Source organism: Sinocyclocheilus rhinocerous, unplaced genomic scaffold, assembly GCF_001515625.1.
Source record: "Sinocyclocheilus rhinocerous isolate Xijiao unplaced genomic scaffold, SAMN03320098_v1.1 scaffold239, whole genome shotgun sequence".
Lineage (NCBI taxonomy): Eukaryota > Metazoa > Chordata > Actinopteri > Cypriniformes > Cyprinidae > Sinocyclocheilus > Sinocyclocheilus rhinocerous.
This window is the reverse complement of record NW_015653198.1, coordinates 498,560-507,665: the sequence shown is the minus strand read 5'-3', so window position 1 is coordinate 507,665 and position 9,106 is coordinate 498,560. Positions and strand designations below refer to the sequence as shown.

Below are 9,106 nucleotides of genomic sequence, written 5' to 3'. Positions count from 1 at the left end.
ACAAGAAGCCACATCAGATCACAAAAGGAAGCATTTGACTGGTGTTGTGGAGTAAAAAAGGTTATAATGTTCTCTTTTGTTGGTCAACATCGGGACAAGACCACAGGAGCCATTTGAGTCCTCTGCACAATGAGACTTTGCTGCAGCCTGGAATTGAACTGCTGGTTTCATCTGGCAAGAGGAGAACTGGCCCCCCGACTGTGCCTTGTTTCTCCCAAGGTTTTTTCTCCATTTTGTCACCGATGGAGTTTTGGTTCCTTGCCGCTGTCGCCTTTGGCTTGCTTAGTTGGGGACACTTCATTTCCAGCGATATTGTTGACTTGATTGCAAATGATTGCAAAGATACTATTTAGACTGAACTGAGCTGGATGATGACATCGCTGAATTCAATGATGAACTGCCTTTAACTGAAAAATGAGTGTTTACTATTGTCATTTTGCATTATTGACACTATTTTCCTAATTAATGCTGTTCAGTTGCTTTGACACAATCTGTATTGTTAAAAGCGCTATATAAATAAAGGTGACTTGACTTGACTAGATGTATTGTTCATTCTTAGTTCATGTTAACTAATGAGCTTTATTGTAAAGTGTTACCGCCTTTGTATATAATGCATTATAACGGGTTATTAAAGGGTATAATGCCTTATAATTAGTAATAATGTGCGTTGTAATACATTATATCTTGTTGTCAATAATTATAACTGAATTTAAAATGCATAGTGTAACAATGAATTGATAAGTGTTATGATGTATTAACTGTGTTATTCATGAGATTGTACAATGCATTATAAGGTGCAGTACAAGGCATAATTAATGCATTTATAATGCATTATGCATAAAGGCTTTAAGTAATGTGTTACCAAATGTATTATATACAGTATGTCTGCATCACATCAGCCACTCTGCTTTGTAAAAATCAGCATAGGCCAAATAACCGACACAAAAGCTTTGTTACTTTTTGTTTCTGTTTGTAGATGTTCCTCTTGAACTGTGAGAATCAGTCTGTGACCGTCTGTTATTTCTGAAGATGAAAGGGAAGAGCTTGCCATTCTCTTGCTTCTGGTGGTTTATTGTGGTTTGCTCAACGGCTTCACATTATGCAACCCATCAACTCAAGCACATGTTGAGTAAGACTGCAGATTGAGTGACACATTTACAAACACGCACTTTTTGCAAAACAGCACATTCAATAAGATGACTCACAATAAATGTGGTTCATTTCCTTTTTTCTGTAAAAGAGAAATATTGGACACATAACATTATCTAGGTCACATCAAGAAACAGGAAGTGATCCATGGGTTCGAACCCTTTAATGAACACCCACAGACAGCAGCATTGTTTTTGATATCTTATCTTATGTTTACCTGAAGAGTGAGAGCACAACAAAACATGATTTAACAGCTTAAATCTTTTAAAAACGTTCTATATAATTCCATAAACATGATAAAATGAATATAAAATAATAAGAAAGCAGAGGTTTTCAATGTTTCTCAGCTGGTTTTCTCATGTTTATCTTGTGACTGGTAGCGATGTCTCAGTTCTTGTATGTGATAGGCCCACGCTCTGTCCACACCTTCACCCTCTACTTTACACACCGTCCAATCAGGAAACGGAAAACGTCCCGCCACAATCAAAGCATCTTCAGGCAGCTCAGCCAGTAACTTCTTTTGTAAAAGACTTAACTGATAAGCACACAATACAAGGTATATGAGGACACAATAATATAATGCAAACGCATTAACTGATTGATTAAAGTCTTTGATTGCATTCATTGTAAATCATAATAAATGATTTAGGAATCACTGTGGTACATACCACACTAGGGGCTAGAAATGTTGTGACATTTTTATATGTCGAGAGATCAACCTGGAAACACACATACAGGTATTATGCACAATATTGTGTATCAATCATATCTTGCTTCTGTATGAGAAATGATCATTTGTATGATAATTTAGGATAGTGTAAGATAATATCTATAATATAATATATTATATTATGATAATATAATATCACTTAATATTTTTTGGTTTATAATGTTGATGTGTAAATTTAGGGTAAAATAGTCTTCCAGACAGTGAATGGTTTTTGACACTATATATGTAATATTTAGACTGTTGGGTAAAATCTATACAAGATATATAAACTAAAAATAATGATAAAACCCATTAGTATGAACTCCCAGCATGTGACCTGTTCTTTTAACACCAGTGCTTTTCTGTCCCCCACAGGCCAACCTGAACTCTGGTAACACAAAGCTGATGTCAGCCATGCTGTGCGCAGCTCTCTACCCTAATGTAGTCCAGGTCAGTGCACAAATTTCTCTAGTGTGTAAGATGATTAATGTGAATGTGTGTAAAACATGCTGTGTTTTGTTTAGGTGAGATCTCCTCAGGGGAAGTACAAGCTCACTAGTAAAGGTGCTATGAAGATGCAGCCTAAAGCAGAGGAACTGCGCTTCATGACCAAGAGTGATGGAGCCGTCCACATACACCCCTCATCTGTCAACTTCTCTGTAACTATCTCATCTAAACTACATTTGCGCTGAACGTAGCATCTAAAAAATGATGTAATTTCTACTGAAACAGTGTTTTCAGGGCAGGATTTTGTCCATTCGATTGTGAAAAGTGGGCATTGTTAGACTGCAATATTATCAGTAATATTATTTCTAAATAATTTTACATTTTATTTGAACTGTCTGTCTTACATCATTTGTAAGTTTGTTTTAGAGGCGGATAAATTTAATATATTAAATATATTTTAAAATATAGTATTTTATATAATAAAATTGTGCATGTGTATATAATACATGTGCATGTTATTTTATAAATTTTTAATTTCATTAATAATTTATTCAGTTACATGTATTTTTATTAAATAAAATTGTTTTATATATAATTAACAATATATACACACACACATTTATAAAATATAATAAAAATATAAAATAATATAATAAATTAAAGATGTGTAATTATTTTTAATTCAATATAAACCATATATAATTAAATTATATTAATATATATATATATATATATATATATATATATATACTGTATATTAAACATAATTATACCATACAATATAATAAATAGTATAGTTTAATATAGTATTTTGAGTGTTTAGATATACCTACCACAAATCTTCTCGCCGATATGAAACACTTCTGTGTTGTTTTTTTGCAAGACGAACAAGCCAGAGATTGAGCTCATAACCAACTGCTGGAGAAAAACCCTGACGACACGCTTCTAACACCTGCACACGATTAAAACAAAGAAATAAGCACGACCACTACTGTTTAAAAGTTTGAGGTCGGTTTTTTAAAAATCAATTAATGCTTTTATTCAGCAAGGGTGCATTAAATTGATCAAAAGTCATGGTAAAGGCAATCATAATGTTACCAATCATTTGCATTTAAATGCTGTTCTTTTCCACAAAAATATGAAGCAGCACAACTGTTTTCAACATTGATAATAAGAAATGTTTCTTGAGCAGCAAATCATCATATTAGAATGATTTCTGAAGGATCACGTGAGAAGACTGGATGGAGTAATGATGCTGAAAATTCAGCTTTGATCACAGGAATAAATTGCATTTTAAAAATATATTCAAATATAAAATAATTGTTTTAGATTGTAATAATATTCCACAATATGACTGTTTTTACTGTATTTATTAGAATGATTTCTGAAGGATCACGTGACACTGAAGACTGGAGTAATGATGCTGAAAATTCAGCTTTGATCACAGGAATAAAATGCATTTTAAAAATATATTCAAATATAAAATAATTGTTTTAGATTGTAATAATATTCCACAATATGACTGTTTTTACTGTATTTTTGATTAAATTACATGCAACCTTGGTGAGTATAATAGACCTACAAAACACTAAAAAAAAAAGAAAAGTAAGAGGATCACTCACAATCCTGCCGTCACCTGAGCCCAGGTCAGCGATGCCTCCAGATCGGCCCTTCAGCAGAGTCATGACGTTACTCACCTGAGCTCTGCTCGCTGGAACACAGCAGCAGTTACAGGCTTATAAACCTCTCCCTATGAGCAGCATTAACACAGACACACTCCTCAGATCTCACCTGTAATTTGAGAGGCACTCGGTGAAACCCCGACATGAGGATCCCTGCCCAGACGGCATAGACCACCAAACCCGTGCCCGCCGTCAGCTGCAGGATCTGCCAGCCGCCCAGAACTGCGAAAGGACTTCCTCTTGTATGTTGTCTTCCATGGCTATAGAAATAAGAACTGTATGACCACATTATATTTTATACATCATATTTTACATTTACACAGCCTGATTTGCCTAATATGACCTAATTTGATGATGAGTTAAAAAATATTATTAAATCTTTACATCACATACAGTTTTTTCACAAAATCTGAATGAAGACTTGAAGAATGACAAAAAGAAGTCAAAATGTATCATAACTTACAATCTGGAAATTAGTGAAAAAAGTGGAAAACAGGATTAGGCATAAAATAATTTCTTCAGAATCATTCATACATGTAAAAATTGTCTGATAATTGAACAAATAGTTGTAATCTGGCTCAAAGGATGACAGGAATCATGTCGTTATGCCAGTTTTTTTCTGCTGATTAAGGGATAATAAAAGACTTCTTCACCTTACAAATTGTTGTTGAAAGTAAAAATGCTACAAAATGCATCATATTTTGGGAGAAAGTGTGACTTGCTTGAGCAAAAACAGGTAACAAAATTAGTAAGAAACAAGTATTATGTGATAAACGTCTGCATATTGCACACACCTGAATAATAGGTTGATACCTGTTTCCTGAAAAGTGGCTTAGTGGTTTAAGCTACAGGCTTGGACCTGACGAAATTCAATTTCATTTTATTTTTGAGTGATCAGGTTAAATTGCAGACTTTCAGGGTATTTAATTACAGGAATGACACCATTTATTATTTTACTACATTGCTAGTTGATGAAGAAGAGTCCTAACAGATGCTTGTGTGTTGCTGGTGTCACTCAACATGATGAGCGATGCAATAAGTATATCAGAGACTAATATTGCACCACTATCAGCCCAACTAGCACTGGTTTGTACAGTTTAATGTTTTGACAGAGCAGATAGGGGATCCGGTAACAGGTTAGAACACCTTCATGAAAAATGCTGTTGAATCTAAGTGTAATTACTCATGATATAAAGTTATAATATACTTATAACAAACACTTATAGATTTTACTTGATGTATTACCATGAGATATGGACAACGTGGGCACAATTTTAGTTATGTAATACTTGGGCGTATTTTTTTCCTTTTTTACACCAACAAAATAATTTTTGGTAAAGCCATTAAGTCATTTCATTGACGTGTGTTTTTATTGACATATAATTGTCTTCTCAGTTGTACAGCAAACTCAAATGTTAACGTGTAGGGGACTTTTTCACACATATTATGGCTAAAAGGTTCATTATGAACAGGATCAGTGAAAAAAAAAAAACAATTCATACATATAAAGATAGAGAAACATTAATATCTCTGGATCTCAAGGACCTTAGTTTTACTAAATATTTATAACACAGACAGATAGTCACACAGTCATGCACTGAAAAAATTACAACACTCCGAAACAACCAACTAACCTTCACTGTAGCGAAATGTACAGCCAAACAGAGCACAGGACCACAACTTCCTGTTTTGGAAAAAATTCAAAATAAAGGACCGTCGACTGAGAGCATTTTTATACAAAATTGGAGTGTCATACGGTTTAAAAAGAATGTAAAACATCTGTCTACCCACGCGTTAAATTCATAGGCTATGTATGCATGCATGTATGTATGTATGTATTTATTTGTTTATTCATATTGGGGTGCATAATCATTTAAACATTTCTTCAAGATAATTGGAATGGCCTCTTTCTTTATTAAAAAATGAGGTAAAGTAATTATTTTACACTATCTGGCATAAATATTTTGCTATATTATGACATATTTCTTGATGTAAACTTTTTAACTGGTTGGCTGAATAAGTCACATTTTACTGATGCTTAATCTACGTGAGTCCATGAATAATACTTCTGACTGTATTAATTACTCCATCTGTCCAGATGATGGCGCTCTTATAAAGATGGGGAACTGAGGGAGAGCAGTCACAGCTGACCAGACTGACACTGACCATTTATTCTCATTTCAAACTTCAAAGCTTATTTCAAACCAAACACCATACAAAGAATGTTACATCAATCAAGACTTCAGACAGCTGTTGCATGAATTTGTAAAAAAAACAACAACAAAAAAACACACATTATTATATAAAGATTATCCTTATTCAGACAAGACACATTTACATGCAAAATAACAATTCCTATTGTCAACATAAAGAAACTGTTTAATCTTATGCATGTAGCATGAAATATTGTAAGAATATTGTTTTGCTAGTTACAGCATCGTATATAAGAAACACTTGTGGAAAGAATGAACGATGGTTTCTTTCATCCAGCACATCTGCTTTCATGAAAGTCAAATGATATATTCATGTTTAGATTTAGGCAGAAACTCAACAAATGCAATAAACGCATTCAGATGTTCAGACATCGGACACGGTCCATCAGAAATATTTCAGAAATATCATTTTATTCAGCTTTTTAAGTTGTTCAACACTGGTGTATTTTTTTTTTTAAACCACAGTAATAGTAATCGTGAGCTGATGTTTATTGTTTTTAATTAGTTAACTAGCTTATTATAGCATGCAACAGTGAGATGCACTGATATGCTTATTATTTCAATTGCATTTGAGTAATGTGTCTTGATAAACATGCTAAAACATACACACATACTTGTGGGTATTTGCAATACAAATCCATGTTTACAGTATTTACATGCACATTATAAGCTCTTGTGAATGAGCAAAAGAGGAAAAAAAGTAAACATTTCAATATTTAATACATCATATCATACATAAGAACTGTTGAAAATTGCTATTTTTTTCAGTTTAACTCAAAATTAGCACATATTTACTACTGTTGTATCTCTAATATTAAAAGATTAGCGTATTTGTGATATGATCAAATATAAATTTTTCGCAATATTTCTAAATCATTTGTGCATACAGAAATGTCTAACTCCTTCATACTATACAAATAACCCATTGTTCCTTTCATAAGCAGTATGTCCCATACAGTCAGTTTATGACGTAGGTAAGTCTGTAATATTTTGTAATATAAAACCTTGTAAATCCCAGAATGTGCTCTGTAATAAAGCAATAGTTCACCCAAAAACAAAAATTTTGCTGAAAATATACTTACCCTCAGGCTATCCAAGATGGGTGGTATATGAGTTAGTTTCTTCATCAGAACAGATTTGGAGAAATGTAGCATTTCATCACTTGTTCACCAAAGGATCCTCTGCAGTGAATGGGTGCCGTCAGAATGAGAGTCCAAACAGCTGATAAAAACATCACAATAATCCACAAGTAATCCACACCACTCCAGTCCACCAGTTAACATCTTGTGAAATAAAACGCTGCATGTTTATAAGAAACAAATCAAGATGTTTTAACTTTAAACCATCGCTTCTGGCCAAAATACAAGTCCATAATTCATAATAATGCTTCCTCCAGTGAAAAGTTCATCTCCTGTTGTCCTTTCAACAATACATCTGTTTGTTTAGATCTGTTTTGGACTGTTTTCGCTTGTAAACTGTGCTTGATCTGTGCATATTTCTCTCCTGATTCAGACCAGACGACTTTTTCACTGGAGAAGGCAGTATTATGGATAGAGGACTCATTTGTTTAGCCAGAAGTAAAGGTTTGAAGATAAAATTATGTGTTTGTTTCTTACAGACATGCAGCATTTTATTTCACAAGATGTTGACTGATGGACTGGAGTGGTGTGGATTACTTGTGAATTATTGTGATGTTTTTATCAGCTGTTTGGACTCTCATTCTGACGGCACCCATTCACTGCAGAGGATCCATCATTGGTGAGCAAGTGATGAAATGCTACATTTCTCCAAATCTGTTCTGATGAAGAAAAAAAACCCATCTTGGATGGCCTAAGAGTGAGTAAATTTTCAGCAGTTGTTCATTTTTGGGTGAACTATTCCTTTAAACATGACAGGCTTATCTCTGGTTTAAGCAGGCTACTATTAGAAAAGCATCATGATTATGTCTCCAGATCCAGTAAGCTGATCTACGGTGGCCGAGAAGTGAAAAGCAAATCACAATTCTGAAAACAAAATAACAAATTACAAACGCAAATGCAAGTCTAAAAAACAAAATAACAATTCAGAAAACACAACAAGAATTCAGAAAACATTTTAACAAGTCAGAAAACACAACGACAAATCAGACAAACCGGAAAAGGTAGGTATAGTTTGAGACTTGGTTTTTGACGCGATCGACCCGGGTTCGATCCCGCCTTTTGCCAAACTTTTTTTTTCTCCCTTTTCAAATCCCGTATCACATTGGCAAGGCACTTATTTAAAAAAAAAAATGAAAGAAATAATTGAAACGTTGAAAATAAAGTATCGGGTAGGGTTAGGCTAGATGTAGGGAGGGCTTTATTGTCCCAATAAGGTGGCATCCATTTAATAATTTGAATTAAACGCAAATGCAAGTCTAAAAAACTAAATAACAATTCAGAAAGCACAACAACAATTCAGAAAACATTATAACAAGTCAGAAAACACAATGACAAATTTGAAAACAAAATAACATTAATAACAAACCAATGATTAATCCCAAACCAATGGCGCTGTCTCAAACTATACCTACCTCTTCCGGTTTGTCTGATTTGTCATTGTGTTTTCTGACTTGTTATAATGTTTTCTGAATTCTTGCTGTGCTTTCTGAATTGTTATTTTGTTTTTTAGACTTGCATTTGCGTTTGTAATTTGTTATTTTGCTTTCAGAATTGTGATTTGCTTTGCACTTCTCGGCCACCGTACTGATCAGCTGCCTCTCCGGACTTACTGTAGTCTGTTAAGTACCAGGACCTCTTCTGGCTCTCCTCTGAGCCCACACTGATTTACCTGGGACTTTTGCAGGACTTTTCACTGGCATCTGATGTGGGATTCTCCTGGCAGGGAGTCTTGGCGGCATCCAAAGTTTTGGCCTGGGAAATTTTCCT

At 33.9% G+C, this 9,106-nt stretch overlaps 1 long non-coding RNA gene across 1 annotated transcript; it reads right to left on the bottom strand.

The window, feature by feature from the left end:
* Positions 1-1,064: 1,064 nt before the first annotated feature.
* LOC107715633 (uncharacterized) lies at positions 1,065-7,299 on the bottom strand. Its single transcript, XR_001637122.1, has 6 exons — positions 5,622-7,299; positions 4,097-4,247; positions 3,928-4,016; positions 3,139-3,257; positions 1,818-1,868; positions 1,065-1,684 (listed from the first exon to the last, which is right to left on the bottom strand). It is a non-coding gene; the product is annotated as an uncharacterized LOC107715633 (long non-coding RNA).
* Between the last annotated feature and the right edge of the window lie 1,807 nt (positions 7,300-9,106).